This window comes from Mastomys coucha, unplaced genomic scaffold (genome assembly GCF_008632895.1).
Source record: "Mastomys coucha isolate ucsf_1 unplaced genomic scaffold, UCSF_Mcou_1 pScaffold11, whole genome shotgun sequence".
NCBI classification, from domain to species: domain Eukaryota; kingdom Metazoa; phylum Chordata; class Mammalia; order Rodentia; family Muridae; genus Mastomys; species Mastomys coucha.
Window position 1 is genome coordinate 28342424 of NW_022196893.1, and position 18709 is coordinate 28361132.

Consider the following 18709-nt stretch of genomic DNA (forward strand, 5'->3'; position numbering starts at 1 on the left):
GTGCTCCCTGCATTTACCCTCCCTGGGCGAGGATCAGGGGTGACTGTGTGCTCCCTGCATTTACCCTCACTGGGCGAGGATCAGGGGTGACTGTGTGCTCCCTGCATTTACCCTCACTGGGCGAGGATGCTCACCGAAGCAGGTCTCCTTTGTTACCAGCTGTTGTCTTTTAGCAAGACCATGAGTGTCTCACGTTGGGCAAGAGAAGTCGAGAGAGTCAGTGTAGCAGCATCCCTGGGTCTCAGCACATGATCTGTGTTCTCACTCCAGCCTCCTCAAAAACCCGTTTCTGTGTGGTTTCTTATCTCAGCACTAATAGTGTCCTAGGACAGCCTCATTGTTGATAAAAGACTGTATCCTATATTGTGCACTGGATAAACATGACTTGGAAATATAAACAGACCTTATTAATTGGGTTAATTCATTTCCACAATCTACTTATCTTTAAAGCTGTTATGTTTTATCTTTATAACTAAAGAATTATATATATATTAATTAGTCTATATATTAATATAACAAAATATGTACATATATATTCAGAGACCTTAATTCACCGTGTATTTACTTAACTTACCCTTTATCTTGTTCTCTCTTCAGTCATTGGAAAGAGAGCCAGTTTTCTTGTGTCTTGTCAGCCTCTGAAGCTCTTTGCCCTACCCTGACACGCTGTGGGCTTAGTGTGTGGGTCAGGCTGAATTGTGAAATCTGTTCTTGCTTTAAGAAAAATGAGGGGTTTTTTTGTTTTGTTATTTGTTTTTTGATTTTTGGGGTTTTTTTTTGTTTTTTGTTTTTTGGTTTGGTTTGGTTTGGTTTGGTTTTTCGAGACAGGGTTTCTCTGTGTAGCCCTGGCTGTCCTGGAACTCACTCTGTAGACCAGGCTGGCCTTGAATTCAGAAATCCGCCTGCCTCTGCCTCCCAGGTGCTGGGATTAAAGGCGCACGCCACCACTGCCCCACGAAAAATGAGGGGTTTTTTGTTTGGTTGGTTGGTTTTCGAGACAGGGTTTCTCTGTTTAGCCCTGGCTGACCTGGGACTCACTCTGTAGACCAGGCTGGCCTCAAACTCAGAAATCCTCCTGCCTCTGCCTCCCAAGTGCTGGGATTAAAGGCATCACCAATGCCGGCTGAAAGATGAGTATTTTAAATCAGACTTTTGGGGGCTGATTATAAATTCAAGGGGTTGTTATAGTTCAGGGCTAGACCACTTACCTAGTATGTGTGAGGCCCTAGTTTTAATCCCCAAAATTAAAAAAGAAAAAAAAAACAGTTTTTTTGCAAATGAATATTGTAACCATTTCTAGTTTTATTGACTAGTCCTCTGTTTTGGATGTATCTGCTTCTTAATGACTATTTTAATTTATCCTCTTGTATATTTTAGGAAATAAACTTGGAATCTACCTGTTGTGCAGTAGAGCTCTGAAGGAGAAGGCTCCTCTAAGAGCACAGACTGCACTTGCACCAGACCCAAACTCTGTCCCCACGCACAACCACCTGGAGCTCCAGCTCCGGGGTCCAGCCTCTGGCCTCAGAGGCCACCTGAACATGCCCACAGCCAGAACTTAAAATAAAACCTTAAAAAGTTTATTTGAGATAAAATTTAGTTAAATACTACTAGAAAAATAAATGTGTACAATTTGTGCAAAATAGTTTTAGTAGTAAGGACAGGCAACCACGTTTGTTCTTCTGTAAAGTAGTAAATTTATTTACTCAGACACAAGACCACGTTCGTTCTTTTGTAAAATAGTAAATTTACTCACTCAGACACAAGAGCATGTTCGTTCTTTTGTAAAGTAGTGAATTTACTCACTCAGACACAAGAGCACGTTCGTTCTTTTGTAAAGTAGTGAATTTACTCACTCATACACAAGACCACGTTCGTTCTTTTGTAAAGTAGTGAATTTACTCACTTAGACACAAGACTTGCTAGGTACTTGTCTTGGTTACCTTCCTGTCCCTATGATGAAGGCACCTTGTCATGGCGAGCAAAACGTTTATTTGACTTACACTTCCCCATCACAGTCCATCAGGGCAGAAGCCAAACCAGGACTACAAACAGGACAGGAATCTGGAGACAGGAAGTGAAGTCGAGGCCTTGGACAGGGCCTGCTTATTGGCTTGCTCAGTCTGATCTCTTATACCTCCACAGCCCATCTGTCCAGGGGTGCTGCTGCCCATCCATCAAAAATCAAGAAAATGGCTCATGGGCTTGCCCACAGGCCATTCTGATGGTATTTTCTCAGTTGAGGTTCTCTAGTTAGTATCAAGTGGACATAGTGGAAAAAAAAAAATCCAGGCACTTAGGGGGACTCATGGCTCCAGCTGCATATGTAGCAGAGGATGGCCTTGTTGGTCGTCAATAGGAGGAGAGGCCCTTGGTCCTATGAAGGTTCTATGCCCCAGTATAGGGGAATGCCAGGGCCAGGAAGCAGGAGTGGGTGGGTGGGTGAGCAGGGGGAGGGAGAGGGGATAGGGGGGTTTCTGAGGGGAAACCAGGAAAGGGGAGAACATTTGAAATGTAAATAAAGAAAATATCTAATAAAAAATATTTTCAATTGTTAAAAAAAAAGAAATCCAACCAGGAGAGTGATAATTTACAGTTTCTGAAGACTGTTCGTATTCATGCTCTTGGTTAACTCCCTTAACTTGTTACGGGAGTAAAGAGCACAGAGCAGTGAAGGATCATGGGAATCAAGGCGCTTACTCACCTTTGCACACCCTTGATTGTCAAAGTCAAAACTTGAACTCAAATCCTGTGCTGCCTGGTTCAATGGCCTATCTGTATCCACTAAAACTACTTCAAATAACTTGTGTGTCTCTCAGGATGAATGTACATATGGAAAAGACACCCTTCAAAGCACACAGCTTAATTACGATCTCTACATAACTAATTTCTTTTCTTTCCTATCCAATTTCAAATCACTAGATTTTAAACAACCAAGTGGGTAAACATCTGCTGCAGGCAAACAGGGCGCTTCCTGCAAGCTGGCCTGAAGGCCACCCAGTGGGGAGCAGAGAAGGCGAGGCTCCTGTTAGGATGTTTGTTTTAGCCCTCCTGCTTGGTTTTTGTTTCTAGGTGCTGAGCTGAACTCGGTGTCTAGAGCCAGGAGTTATCATTGTTTATCTAAATTTATTAAGGCTCTGCTTGTAGACATTTTTAGGAACAGTAGGTTTCAGGAATATTTGGGCAAATTCTAAGTATTTAAAATGTGGTTCTGTGGAAAGCTCATGAACATCAGACAGTGATTGGTAGAGAAGACTTTTGGGGATGGGGGACAGTGCTGGACTGGCCCAGGTTGTGATATAGGTGATGGCAAAGGACTCTCAGTGTATTAGTTAATGAGTGGATGCAGACTCAGTCTAGGGCTCTGCCTCTTCATTGTGTCCACAGCTTCTCTTAACCACATCTGTGGAGGTGGCTGCTACCCCTGTGACCGCAACTGTGTGTGTGTGTGTGTGTGTGTGTGTGTGTGTGTGTGTGAGCGCACTCGCATGTGTGTGACATTTATAGTAGAAGAAGGGTGGAGAAACAGACACCAAGTATTCATGCATATTCCAAATATCATTGTATATTACACACCATGGGAAGCAGTGTAGCTCTCTCCCAGCCCAGTCCCATGCCACATGGTGAGGAGGGGGTACTTGGTCTGGGATAGTAGTTCCTGTGTCCTGGGACATCTGTGTGACCTTCTCTGCTTCCTTCTACGAGAATTCCTGCCTCTCTCAGTCTCAGTTAGAAAGTACAGACTCAGTGGTCCGGACCCACCCTCTTACACTGGGGGTAGATAGACCTGTGGACGTCGATCCTCAGAGTCCCTCGGGATTTTGAGGTAGGATGTAAAGGCAAGGCCAGACTGTGGATGCCTCCATGGCCCCATGCTTAGGGAGGGCTAAGGTTAGCGTTGTCGGAGCAAGCTAGAGTCTGGTGAGAACCAGAAGTACTTTGTAGCATTTCTCCCTTACAACTAGAGGGATTCAAAGTTTAAGGAGAGAAGAAATCTGATGTGTTTTTAAAGAACAAGACCCGTCTGGTCAAGAACCAAAGACAAGGGGCTGGAGAGGTGGCTCAGTGGTTAAGACCACTGACTGCTCTTCCAGAGGTCCTGAGTTCAATTCCCAGCAACCACATGGTGGCTCACAAACATCGGTGATGGGATCAGATGCCCTCTTCTGGTGTGTCTGAAGACAGCAACAATGTACTTGTATATAAAATAAATAAATAAGTCTTAAAAAAAAAAAAACCAAAAAAGAAAAGAAAAGAAAAAGAACCGAAGACGAGGTGAATGAGTGAGAATGCAGCTTGAGTGTGAGAGATCTTTCTCTCCTACCTTGGGTGGCCATGGGGCCTGGCTGGACTTTGCTTCTTGCTTGTGGGGCTCTGTGAACTCATTGGCTTTATCTTTACAGTAAATTCATCATTTGAACTTCAGTTGCTTAGAACTAGATTTGATTCCTAGCAACCGGCAGCCTCTGGTTAAGGGACAGTCCCTTCTGGCCACCCAGGGCTATTAGCCCAGCACTGTCTCCTGACAGGAAAGAGATCCTGCTCTCAAAGACTTACAGAGGGACAGAGTGTGGGAAGGCCACATACAACACTAGGGACTGACAGTCACCAGGTTTTGACACACAAGGTAAGAGGCTCACCTTGCTTACTGTTTGAACAGCCAACCCCAAGCCCTGCTAGAAAAGGCTGATTTCCATCCCACATGACCTTCCTGTTCGCCACTCTCCACACTGTGCATACCACACAGACTCCTCTGGGAACGCCATAGAAACACCAATGAGGACCAGTGTCTGTCATGGGCTTTGCACCTTAATATGACATCTACAAGGTGGATGCCTGCCATCCGTACCATGTAATCTGACTGCTTGTGTGCACCTCTGAGCCTGACATTCAGAAACATGCCTGTCACCTTGGCTACACTTTCTGGACTGTCATCCGCCCTTGAACATTGAGTCCTGTTAGAATTGTCTAAAGTGCATCAAGGAGACAGAAAATCATCATTAGTTATTCCTTGGACAAAAAGGAAGAAGAGAAGGAGGGAGGTGAGGAGGGAGGGAGGGAGGGAAGTGAAAAACCTGGAATTGGCTCAACCTCATTCACAAAGTATTGACTAAGGAAGCCATTGTCAACCATTGGAAAAGCCTATCTGAGCCAGCATTACCTGTCATCTGGCTACTGTAGCGCCTCGGGCCAGAATCCATCCTAAGCCAGTCACAAAGAAGCTTTCCAGTGAGAAGCCAGCAGCACAGGGCGCACAGCATTGGTGTATATTTAAGCATGTTAACTCAATGGTCCTGAAGGTCAGTCATGTGCAGGGTATAACATTCACTGGGATAGGACCATTTGCACAAATCCCACCTAATAGCAACAGGGGGAAGTGCAATTTAAAAGACCTATGCAGAGAACATTAATAGGAATTGAGGACTATCCACACATACTGTTTTAAGGGTAAGATGGCTCAGTGGGTGAGGTCCCTTGCCCACCGACAACCTGAGTGCTATCCCTGAATCTACATGGTGGAAGAAGAAAACTGATCCTGGCAGACTTTCCTCTGATTTCCATAATGCGTGTTGTGACACAGACCCATGTGCACATAAATAGATACATCTTAAAGTGTTTAAAGCACTGTTTAGAAATATTTCCATTGATAAAGAACTGCTCCTGGCAGTCTATCACTACCCCTTTATTTCTATTTCCTGTGTCATTAGAGGCAAGAGAAATATTCTGAACACTTGGATGCTTACACAGAAGTAAAAGAAAATGATGTTTTTGGCATGGTTTGTTCTCTACCATATTATGTCCTTGTCTTTTCTGGTGCAATAGTAGGATTTATTTTCTAAACATTTCAGCTTTGCAGAATGAGTCACCATGGATGTCAGGAACCAGATGAGTCATCCATCCATCTACCCATCCTTCCTTTCTTTCTTCCATTATCCTTCCATCTGTCCATCTATCCATCTATCCTTCCATCCACCCACCCATCTACCCATCTGTCTACCTTCTAGACAGATCTATCTATCCATCCATCCATCTATCCTACCTTCCTTCCATCCATCCATCTATCCATCCTTCCTTTATTCCATCCATCATCCATCCACCCTTCTTCCTTCAATCATGGTTCCTATTTTCATTTTTCTTTCATATACCTATCATTATATTTAAAAAAACACCAGGTGCTTTTCTATTTAAAACACCTTCACTTCAGTTCTGTTATTTGGTTTGGGAGTAATAAAGTGCAGTTGCTATTAATCTTATCATGGCTCGGATCCTATGAAAAAAGTACTGATTTGCAAACTTGAGTCATGCACAGTCTACCACTGCGTGAATCAGGTGCCTTCCAAATGGAAAATAAGCTTAGGAGGAGGGGGGTAAGAGAGAGCACGTGTGGGTTGTACTCGTGAAGCTGTTTCCTCTTTGCTTGGTATTTAAGTAAACGTGGGCTTTAAAAGTTATTTGGCCATTTTGTTTCAGATAAGGAGACTCTAAACATAGCTATCTAGGATATTTTATTTATTATGTTAATTTGAGGGCACAATTGCTTATGTGTATTCTTTTCCAGGGAAATAAATATAGGTGGTAAAGGAAAAATACTACTTGGAGCTGGGCTATGATTGGCTGGGGTTGGCACCTGGGCACTGGCCGTAGACTCAGAACTGATGCTGGTCACTGTGACGGTGCTAGTGTGAGAAGCTGATGCCGATGAGACGCTCTTGTGATTCAGCTTTCCTTTCAGTAAAAGATTCTTCCAGGGCTTCGTATCTCGCTTTAACTTTCGTTGAGTGACTCTATGACTTATTTGATGAAAGACAGGCAACACACACACACAAAATCCCAATCATTATGCATTTAACAGCCCATTACTTAGAAGCTATTGTATATCCAATGCAATAGTCATGAGTCCCCTTCCTTTGGCCTCTTCCATCCTGACTATTTCAATAGCAGCAACTGTGGGTTGGATGGAAATTTGAGTTTATTACTCATTATTCCCAAAAGGAGAACTCATAGAAAATATTTGTCTTTTCCTTCTAAAGTACCCTACTATTGACTCCCACGTAGTGTTTCTGTGCAGTTAAATCTGTCTTTCCAGTTTATCATTTGACCACATACCCGCTCATACACCACTAGCTCAGTGGCCCACCAAAATAATATTTTCGCATCATTAGCTTTGAATACTTGAAATCAGTTCAATGCTTGGAAAGCTCTAATGAGCATGATTCCATGTGGAGGTTTCCAGATAGAATGTATCAAAAAGGGTTTTTGACATTGCTTTGCCATTTTTTGATGCAGAGACAGGGTAGACTCCATTGCCATTGCCTCCACTCCACCCCCACCCCAATACTGTAGGAGACGGTTCTCCAGTCCACACACTGACAGCTTAGAAAGACTCTGTGATGTCAGGAGATTACAGGTTTCCTTTTAAGGTCAAGATATTACATTATTAGGTCAAGCCATAAAATTGTCAGTCTGGGTAAGAAATAGTTGACTCCCGGAAGTTTCCCATGGCTCAAGCTAAAGAGCATTGGTGTTGAATTCTTGCCTGAACTCCACAGCCATGGACTGTGGGGTGTCAGGCCAATTCCTTAAGAGCCAAGCCTTGGTTTGTGAAATCAGAATAACACATGCTATGTGGGATTGGTGCAAAGGTTATCAATTATATAGAAATACTGGGTCTGGGAGTGTTAGCAATGGTTATCAATTATATAGAAATACTGAGCCTGGGAGTGTTAGATATTCAAGAAATCGTTAATAATAGCATACTGTTGCCAACCTAAAATAAAGTAGAGCTCCTTTGCTTTCCCTCTGGCCATTTCTGCATATACGGCAAAGATGATGGTTGCTATGGTTGCTATGGAGAAATGGGAAATGTTTGTTTGGCAAGCACCATTTTAAAAACCCCAAGGCTCTGAAGGTCTGCCATTCCCATAGTCACTGGCATGTCCTAGTAAGGTCACAGATAAAGGCTGACATACTCAGTAAAGGATCTAAATAGGAAATGTACTGAAGCAAACCAAGAACAGATTTAAGAAAAGAAAAGAAAAGAAATCAAAGTACTGAGCAAATGTTTTGAACTTTTGGCAGAGGAATTGGACTGACTGGATCCCCATGACTCTTTGAGTTATTTATAGTGACTTGATCTGCCAGATTTTTGAATATACACACACACTCGTATGTTGTCTCAGAGTGCTGGTGTGTGAAGACTTTCAAGGTTTGTGTTATCCTGGGAGAGAGCAGGGTGAGGAAGGAGGCACTGTGTCACCTGAGGCATGCCTACCTGGGTGTGCTCACTAAATGCTCTGGGGAAGGCAGGTACTAATGCAACGCCTGGAACATGGCTCCCTCTGCTTGGCCAGAAGCTATGGTAAAGTCCCACGTTGTGTAATAGTAGTAATTCGAAGCTATTTATGACCATTGTAACAGCGAAGGTCTATATTAGAAGGCTGTGTTTACATGCTGCGAGGCAGCATGTGTCCATGAATCATTGCCATGGTAATGTTTGGTCAGACTAATAAACCAAGTCAGGGAAATCCAAGCCGTTAGCATGGACGCCGTGATTAGCACGTCTCTGAGTTAGCTCTACCTCGATACAGTTCTTTTGTTTCGGACATCAAACTGACCCCACACCCTGCCAAGCAGCCTCCCTTCCCTGTCCCTCTCTGTCCACCGTGAGAGCGACATTATATCCCCTCCACACAAAACATCAAGTGTGCATAATTAAGAAATCGTATTTTTAGCACGTGTTTATTGTCTCATGGTCGTTGCTCCATTATGCGACTTCAATTAGTGACCCTGATGACTCAATGCAGATCATGATCAGTAAAGCCCTTTCATTTGTCTGTTTAAAGGGACTTGAGGTTTTAGTTAATTATCGCTTCCTGCCAGCCTGAAGGTCGGACTATTTCCTTTTGTTTCATTCTGCAGTTAATCCCCTCATTAAGGGTGATAGAAAATGAATAATTAAATGTGTGCCATTTTCATATTTCAGGTAATGAGAGGCCCTCAGATCCCAGAGGACACCCTAAGAGAAGTCAGGATCCCATTGAAGACCCGGTCTCCAGCAAACATGTGAGTCTCAGTTTAGCCTCTTATGGTGAAAATGCATTCACTCACATACTTATCAGTGTTATCCCGATGATAACACTGCTTTGCAGGCTGGCCTCTGACCCTCAGAGACCGCCAGGACCAAAACACCTGCAAAAACAACTAGAGCTGAGGGTTCACTTGTATCGTAGTTTTAGAGAGGCCTCTGTCTACCTTGGCAGGGGAGGTGGGTTGGCTCAAGCACGAAGCAGATGTTCACTTTGTGGCAGACCAGGAAGCAGAGGCAAGTAGACTTGAGCCAGAGATGAGTGAGTATAGCGCTCAGTGGCCTGCCTGTCCTTGCCCTCTGGGCCCCATCTTCTCAAGTGGTTCACATCCCTTTGGGGGTCCAACAACCTGTTCTCAGGGATTGCATATCAGATATCCTAAGGTCAGTATATTATGATTCATAACCGGAGCAAATTTACAGTTACAATGTACCAATGAAAATAATTTGATGATTGGGGGTCACCACAGCGTGAGGAACTGTATTGAAAGGTCACAGCATCTGGACAGGTGGAGAAACACTGTCCTGGAGGCTCCATAGCCTTCAAAATAGTACAAAATTCTGGATACTATGAACTGAAAATATGAGCTACCTTAGTTAGGGTTTTGTTTTGTTTTTGTTTTTGTTTTTGTTTTTTGGTTGTTCAAGACAGGGTTTCTCCTTATAGCCCTGTCTGTCCTGGAACTCACTCGGTAGACTAGCTGGCCTCGAACTCAGAAATCCGCCTGCCTCTGCCTCCCAAGTGCTGGGATTAAAGGCATGCAGCACCACCACCCGGCTTAGTTAGGGTTTACTGCTGTGAACAGACACCAAAGCCAAGGCAACTCTCATAAGGACAACATTTAATTGGGAGCTGGCTTACAGGATCAGAGTTCAGTCCATTATCACATCAAGATGGGAGCATGGCAACATCCAGGCAGGCATGGTACAGGAGGAAATGAGAGTTCTCTATCTTGTTCCAAACGCAAACAGAAGACTGTTTTCCAAGCATTTAAGATGAGGGTCTTAAAGCTCACACCCACAGTGACACACCTACTCCAACAAGACCACACCTCCTAATAGGGCTACTCCAGGAGCCAAGCATATTCAAACCATCACATGAGCCTTGGGTGGGGGCATTCTGTATTCAAACCATAAGACAGTGTACATTTGACATACATGTTCTCTCAGTTAGGGGGTGTGAACACGATCTATGCAGAAGTGTTGAAAGCATCGAGCGCAGAGTGAATGAACCTTGCCTAACACAGTGGGCGATCAGCACATGCCACCTAACAGCTTTGTGGCAATGCAGACAAATGAACTGAACAATGCGGTCGCAGGCCTCACAGGGGTTCTCTTGCAGGGTGTTCAAGTTTCATTTGATTCACTGGGCTAAAGGCTAAGGGTGAATTATCTTAGGCCGCAGATAAAAACCCAGATCTCTAGGGTGTTAGGAAATCCAACTTCTACCAAACCTTTCAATTATGATAAAAGGCTGAAGCTACAGAAAATAAAAAGAAGGTAGATGTGACCATACAAGGCCACCCTGTGGAGGGGAGACAAAGCCAGCCACATCAGCCTCTAGGGCATGATGGGAATCTCTGCCAACTCCATCCATCACTGAATCCCTCCCTTAACTTTTCCTTGTAACCAGAAGCCCGCTCAGCCTAGACCACCCCAGGACTATTTTGCAAGGACCACTTGGGTCAGGCCCTACCTCTGACTCCTGTCTCATCTAACATTTTTTGAGGGTCTCTAAGCTCATTCCAGCTAACAGTATGCTCAGCCTTGCTGAGAAAGCCCTGGGCCTGTTTCCACACAGAAGCACCAGGCCACTTTAGTAGTTCCTTTCCTTTGCTGAGTGACATTGTAGAACCTTCTCTAAAGGCAAGGGCAGGTGTAGGCTGAGTCTAAGAGACTAGAGACTTGACTGACAGTGGAAAGCAGAAGGGTGCGTTAGTAAGGACGCTGTATATCGGGTCTGGAATATGGCACAGAAACTGGCTCCAGGCGGGAGTGATGGTGGCTAGGAGCGCTCAGATTGGCCAGCGGGAAGGGGACTAGGGATTGGAGCACAGTCTTGGGATTTATCCTGATGTCAGTCATTGTAGATGGTAGAGAGAAAAAGCAGAATTTCTAAAAGAAAAGAAAAAAAAAAAAACCCTATGGTTACAGGAAGCAGACGGGAGCAAGGCCTGTGGTAACGCGGCCTAAGAAAGAAAAGGACAATAAGCCGCGTTGCAGTAGATCATTGATTATATGGAAAAGCGTGGCCATTACCGCTCTAGTCATTACCGCTCAGAACTGAATCTCTCACGTTTTGCTGTGTCATTCATTATTTTACTCAAAATGAAGTAAAGCCTTAAACTTCTGTTAGAGAAAATATGCAACTCCTTCACAAGGAAGTCTGGGACGCAGCATCTAGAAGCTGTCCCTACAAGAATGAGTGTCAGAGGAAGAGAGCAGCAGGAACCGGAAGGGGCCACAAGGCGGTGCCTTCCAGAGGCTCGCACACGCAGGCGCGGCTCACCGCGACCTCGTGTCCTCAGCCGCGCTTGGAAATGCTCGTTGTCTCTGAAGAGCATTGCATGATTGTAGGATTTTTCGGTTGAGCAGTGTATATAATCACCATCAGAGAACCAAACCCGGACAACTTCTATTTCCCTGTATCTTGTTTCAGAGGAATGAACTGGACCCGCGCGGAAAGCCTCCACCCAGAGCCTCGGGTTTGATTCGCAGCTAGAAGGTAAGAACTTGCACGCGCGAGAGTCCTGCACGACCGATGGCCGAAATAGGAGGGATGACGTAACACACTTTTTAAGCGTGGGGGGCCGGGGGGGATTCATTGCATCTCTCCTTGTTGTGAGCATTACACTTCTGTTTGTAGAATTAGCTAGCTGTGAAGTAAGCCTCCTATCGGTGACGTCTTTGAAGACTCAAAGGCGTGAGTGGCCCGGTGGGAAGGAAAGAGGCGCCGGTGGGAAAGAGTTGAACTCAGGCAGCACCAGCTCCGCTTGGTGCTGTTAAGGGTTGGGTGAATCCCATGCAGAGGCGTCAGCAAATGCTGCTGCCTAGTCCACCACGTGGAGACAGGGAGCCCTACATCCGGAGTCCAGCAGCCCCTGTCCCCAGGAATCCCTTCTCTGTCTCTGAGGGAGCTCCTCTCCCAGAGCACCCATGAGCCTCCGATCTGTTCTCCCTGCTACCACAGTTTTGTGTGTTGAAGGCCTGGCTCCGTGGCTAGTGATGCCATTTTGGCAGGTTCTGGAAGCTTGAGATACCAGTAAGGTCAAGCTGCAGGAAATCGGTCGCTGGGATTATAACTTACCATGCTGCTCTGTCTCTGTCTCTGTCTCTGTCTGTCTGTCTGTCTGTCTGTCTGTCTGTCTGTCTGTCTGTCTCTCTCTCTCTCTCTCTCTCTCTCTCTCTCTCTCTCTCTCTCTCTCTCTCTCTCTCTCTGTTTCTCTGTCTCTCCCTCTACCTCCCCCCAGCCTCCCAGCCCCCCAGCCCCTCCTCCGCCCTCTCCCTCACCGCCATTGGGTGAACAACTCCTATCTAACACACCCTTCTGCTGTGATTTCCTGTCCTGGACTGAGACCGTGAAGGCAAATAAATATTTTCTCCTTTAAATTTTTCTCTTGGGTATTTGCGCCCCAACAGAAGACCGTGGACCGCGCCCCTCCACACAGTTCTACCTCTCTGCCCAAGTAAAGCCGCAGGGGAAGAGAACCCATTCTGTAAAGACACTCTTCTTCTCTGTCTCCACTCGCTTCTTCTTCGCAGTCACTGCCTTTCACCCGTGAGAAATGGCCTGTCTCTACTTCAGGCAAACATCTAGGCCCTGCTTTGTGTGCCTGTCCCCAGGTGGCAGCCTTCTCTCTGTGGCGTTCCTTCCTCCCCCAATACCGAGAAGGGACGCCCCTGAACCCACCCGCTCTCCTGCGGATGCTTCTCCCACCACTTCAGAGGCCTGGCCTGAGGTCACAGGACGTTGTCAGGACACACTTACAGAGCTTTATCTGGAGATGCTCTGCAAAATGTGCACAGAGCAAGGACGTGTGCAACTGAGAGTCTCTGAAAGGTAGAGGGTTCTAGACCAAGCCAGAAAATACTCTCGCAACTCTATTCTCATTAGACCCCTGTTTCATTAGGCACAGACCACTTAAGAGATCTGCCTGGGTGTCTGGCCTGATGGTCTTTCTGTCTTGAAATTGGATCAAACAAATGCGGTGGTGGGTAGTGAGTCTCCCAAGCTTGGTTCTGCCCTTCATGCAATATTCATGTCAACAATTCCTGCAAGCGTGCAGCACTTTAGAATTAGCTAGACCCGGTTCATTTTATGACATCTTCAGTTTTTAATGCTTGCCCATCAGCCTCATCCTTTGAAATCACCAGTTCTCTGCGCACATTCCCTAGACAGCCGTTAGCAGTGGGGCCAGTTGGCTCTTTTAACTTCCTGGTTTTGTTTTTTCTTCCTCACTTTGTTTCTTAATTTATGTTTCTAGCCTCATGCTCTCCCGGTGCTCACTTTTATTGGGTTTTGCATCAAGAGGAAAGGTGGTTCTTTTCTCAGATACTTGGAAGGATGTGCTGGGGTCCAGCGTTGGGATGGATGCTGAGCAAACCTGGGAAATAAATTATATGTTTTTCATTCTCTGCTCATATTCTACTTCTTACCACCCCCTCCTCTGGAGACTGGGACTCGTGTATATAGAACATACTACATAGTACATAGTATGAAGTACCTACCACACATTATATTGTACATTGTCCACAGTACATAGTACATTGTAAACGGTACATAGTACATTGTACACGGTACATAGTACATTGTACACGGTACATAGTACATTGTACACGGTACATAGTACATTGTACATAGTATATATGGCCTTGAGATTTTGACCCTCTGCCTCTACCTCCGAGCACCAGGACTACCAGGGTGAGCCAGCTGCACTTGTTTTATGCAGTGCTGCAGATAGAAACCACAGCTTTGCACTTACCAAGCAAGCACTCTGACAATAAGCTACAACCCACAATAAGCTACAACCCTAGCCCGGTTCTCTCTGGTTTTGAAGATAATGAAGCCCACATCAGTTATCAGAGACGGTCACATTGTCCAGAAGAAGTCACTGGGAGCAGGGCCTTCTCTCTCCAATGATGTGCACCAGGGGTAGCACAAGACCCAATATGCAGATAGGCAGACAGTGTCCCTGGCAGAGCAGGATGAAATGCCTCAGACCAGAAAGGAGTGAGGCCTTGGGCTTCAGCTGGAGTCCCCTGGCCAGGGCTAGCCTCCAGCCCTTAGCCGGTTTCTCAGACATCTGTTTAGGGCCAGTCTTCTAGGAGGGGAAACTGTTAGAAAACTATATTTTCACTCTGAAAAATTCTCTTTTCAATTCAAAGGATACTCTCAAACAAGAAAAATCAGGACCCTTTCTGTTGCAGGCCGAGTATCCTCAGGAAAGCCATTTAACCTCCCCCCAAATCTCAGTTATTTATATGTAAAATTAAAACAAAAATAATAATTACCTCCTATGGTTGTGTAAGGACGAAATCAGTATGAGAAAATGAGAAGCTATTGGACAGCGAGCATTCAGAATGTTATGTCTAGCAACCAAGCCACCCGGGACCTTGCTGCCAGGAGTGGTGGGGGGTGGGGTAGGTAAGTTTTGTGGTCTCCAGCTTGAGCACCGTGGGGTCTGCTATTGGAGTGGGCTCCAGGGTAGGACAGGGCAGATAGCAAGGGGAGCAGGTCAAGTGCTCCTGGGTCCCCCAGAACTGATGTGGGAACTGTGCGTGCACTGAACAAGGGCCTAGCTCTGATGCCTGGGCAGTCTCAGGGAAGCCTGTCGTAGGGGCGATGAACGAGAGCAGTGTTTTCTACCAACTTCTTCTCCCCGAATCCCTTGTACCTGCACATTCCTATTGCTCAGATCTCGAAACAGCACAATCCCCCAAATGTACCCCAGATCACCCTCTTTTTCCCATCTTTGTCCAGCTGGATGATTGGTAGTTTACTTTCTCTTAATCCAGTAAGTTGTAGTGTATTTCCCATTCCCCGATCTCTGATGAGATTAAACATCTTCTGCGTTTATCACCCAGCTGCATGTTCTCTTAGGATTCTGTTACTTGACAAAATGGAATCATTTTAAGAGGTGCTTCATTTCAGGTCCCAACATTCTCGTGGCTGTTCACCATTTCTTTTAGTTTCCTTTAAACTTCACAGCGTCCGTTACTTAGTTCATCTGTTTAACCTGACAGCTGTGCAGTGTCTCACAGCACACATACATTTAGTCTTCTTTCGGAAGATTCCTATGTAAGGATCTTCCTATGTAGATGGAACTCTTTTCATCTTTTGGATTCATCATGACTCAAATCTAGAAATAAAAATTAAACTTTATAATTTGCCATTCAGCTCAGCTCAAGATTACTCTGGCTCAAGTGAGATCACCCATAGTACATAGCGTGCTTCTGCTCTGCCTAAAGGGCAGCATGTGTGGCTAGCTTTTGAAGAAGGAAGTTTCAAGATGTTTACATTGCTCAATTTAGAATTCTAGAAATTCCTGCTTCGTGCGTCCATCGAGCATATCTGTCTTTCTGTCATTTGTGAATGGGGACAGGGAATCGACTGGACCATGTCAGTTATGGTCAGCACTAGCTACACATTGGAAATCCCTGAAAAACTTTTGAAAGATGATTTAAATTTTCTATAGAAAAAAAAAGGCAATTTAAATCTGCTAAAATCTAAGTCCTTTTGAGTAGGAATTATATGTTGATACTTAAAAAAATACTTCACAGACGGTCCTCGTGTGAGTAGGAACGGGCCTTGCTGCCTGCCATGGTCTTTGATATTCCTTCTGACAGTCATCACTAAGATTCTAAAATCTGTTAAATTGGGGCATAGATCAAGCTCCTCTGTGATCTTTCACCTACGAAGCTGAGTTTCTGTTTTCCCACGTGATGTATGTAATGGGATTGATAACCGGGCTCAGTGCTTGGCCTGGAAATGCTTGCAAGGGGCTGAAATCATTTATAAACCTCCCTGCTTTTCCCACTCCTATGATGCTCCACGGATGAAGCGGTGTTATGAGTTTTTTGCTGAGCCAAAAAGTAGTTGACCAGGGCAGAGTAAATTAATCATGAGTGATGAGTCATGTGACTCGCTAATCCCAAAGCTGCAGCCTCTTATCCCATCTCCACTTTGGGACTAAATTTACCATGGATTTGGGTGCAAAGTGAGCCTTGCAGTTTGTTGTCCGTAAGAGGCAAGAGCAGTAGGGTTAGAGGAAGAGCCACTTTAACAGCCGATTGTTTACTCAGTCAGCTACTGTGAAATCAGTCGACTGTAAATGTGTTCCCAGGCTGACTGAGATGGCTCAGTGAGTGCAGATGCCCGCTGCCAAGCCAACGTTTGATTCCTGGGCCCACATGGCAGGAGGAGAGAGTAGACGTCTGCACATTGCTCTTTGGCCTCTACACTTGTGCCAAGGCACCTGCACTTCCCCACCTACAGAATAAATAAACGAACAACAAACACGTTGGGGGCTGTTGAGATGGGTTTTTGTTTTTAAGGGCAGTTGTTCTTGCAGAGGACCTGGGTTTGATTTCCAGCACCCACGTGGCAGCTCACAGCTGTTCACTGTAGCTCCAGTTGCAGGGGTTCCGGTGCCTTCTTCCTGTCTGTACATGTGGGCAAAACATCCATACACACAAAATAAATAAATCCAATATATTTCCATTAGGAGATATGCCATGCCAGTTTGTGGTTGACATGAGCAATGTACCTGCATAAGGTGTATCCTAAGCTTATTAATAAAATATAGCACCTTTTATGCTGAAGACTGGATTTACAATATTCCTGAGTAGGCAAAACTCCTGAAGATCAAAGTTGCCTCAGATTTTCCCTAGGTACTCGGTGAAGACCTAAAGTGCAAGAGACACAGTCTCACCTTGAATTGCAGTGTGAAGTGTTGGAGGCCCCCTGGGTCTCCATCCAGGGACCCAGTCTGTAAGGTCCCCCTGAGAAGCTGTTTTGATTATGAAAACCTGGGTTTTGTGTTACAGATCAACCAGCCTGCCCTTATAGATGGCTTCCCATCACTCCTTCTCTGTTGAGTCAATACCAGGCACAGGCAGAGAGGTTGCTCTCTTGTGAAATTTGATTTCCCAGGCCCCAGGTACGGGGAATGACAGAGGTCAGAGTGCCACAAGGATTTGAGCTCTTCAGTTCAAAAGCCTCATGCAGCGTGAGAGAATGTGCTGTGTTCTTTGAAGTTTGACTTATGTAACTTTACATTTCTAAGAGAAATACATTCCTCTTCCCACTGACTTCAGTTGCTTTAGAAGGATGATTTTTTTAATTTAAACTGATTTTTGGCAGAACTGAAAAGTCCACTTCATTTCAGTTTTGTTAATAATAGAGGCCCAGGCCTGCCAGGAGCCTTCTGTTGAAAGGCCTTCACAAAGCCACAAGGAAACCAAGAAAGTAGACCCTGATGCAGAGGAATCTGCGTCCTCCTGAAAGACAGCTTGGAAGACAAGAATGTGGCCATGGGCCTCTCTCACTTCAGGGGAAGTAGGTACTTACTGGATTTTTCTCCACATATTTTTCACTTATGTATTTTAGGTTATACTCAAATATTGTCTTAGTTAGGGTTTCCATTGCTGGGAACAGACACCATGACCGGGGCAAGTCTTATTAGAGTTATTAGAGTTAATTTAATTAACTTATTATTAGAGTCATTTAATTGGGGCTGGCTTAGAGTTTCAGAGGTTCAGTCTGTTATCATCAAGGTGGGAAACGTGACGGCATCTAGGTAGGCATGGTGCTGGAAGAGCTGAGAGTTCTACATCTTCATCCAAAGGCAAACAGAAAATTACTGTCTTCCCAGGCAGCTAAGAGGAGGAGCTCAAAGCCCTCGCCCACAGTGATGTACTTCCTCCAACAAGGCCACACCCACTCCAGCGAGGCCTTTCTTCCTAATAGTGCCACTTCCTAGGCCAGACATATTCAAACTACCACAAATATACAAAGAAAAAATATACTCTGTGTTTGAGACAGGACCTCGTGAAGTCTGGGATGGCCATGAACTCCTGACCCTTTCCTCTCAGACCTCAGCATGCATCTTAATTTTAAGAGTAGGAGTTGACGCTTTCCCATTGCTGTGTAGCCGGCACCACCGTCCACCTGCAGAGCTCATTCACCTTGCAAAACTGAGACTCTACACACCCCAAATAGAAACTCCATCCACCGTGTGTCGTCCCCCACCCCCGCCCCCACTCCCGCCCCTCATACCTGACAGTTCCATTCCACTTCCTGCTTCTGCATTGACCGTGTTTGTCTGTCCCTGACTGCCTTCTTTCATTCAGCACACTAGCCTAAAGGAGACATTTTTAAAGAGCTAAGTCCAGCTGTGCCTGTTCAACCTAAGATGTCTCAGTGTGTTTGCACAGTGTCTTAATCCTGACGGGATGTAATTTGCATGTAGCGGTAAGCAAACCTCATGTGCAGGTGCTGGGAAGCCATCCCTGGGTACCGTTAGCCCTCGAGAGCATCCGTACCTCAGGCTGAGGCAGGAGGCTGAGGCAGGGAATTATAAATTTTAGACTATCCAGGTCTACATAGTGAGACCCTGTCAAAAA

General features: G+C 45.3%; 1 protein-coding gene across 7 annotated transcripts in view; it reads left to right on the plus strand.

Moving 5' to 3' along the window:
• Positions 1–18709, plus strand: part of Pced1b (PC-esterase domain containing 1B) — a 143390-nt gene that overhangs the window by 22413 nt on the left and 102268 nt on the right. For 6 of the 7 annotated variants that reach the window (XM_031354025.1, XM_031354045.1, XM_031354021.1 and 3 more), the window contains 2 exons: positions 8984–9063; positions 11745–11810. The gene's annotated coding sequence lies outside the window, so the exon portion shown is untranslated. Of the gene's footprint in view, positions 1–8983; positions 9064–11744; positions 11811–11951; positions 12456–18709 lie in introns of those variants that run through there. The other variant, XR_004113622.1, reaches the window with a different exon arrangement.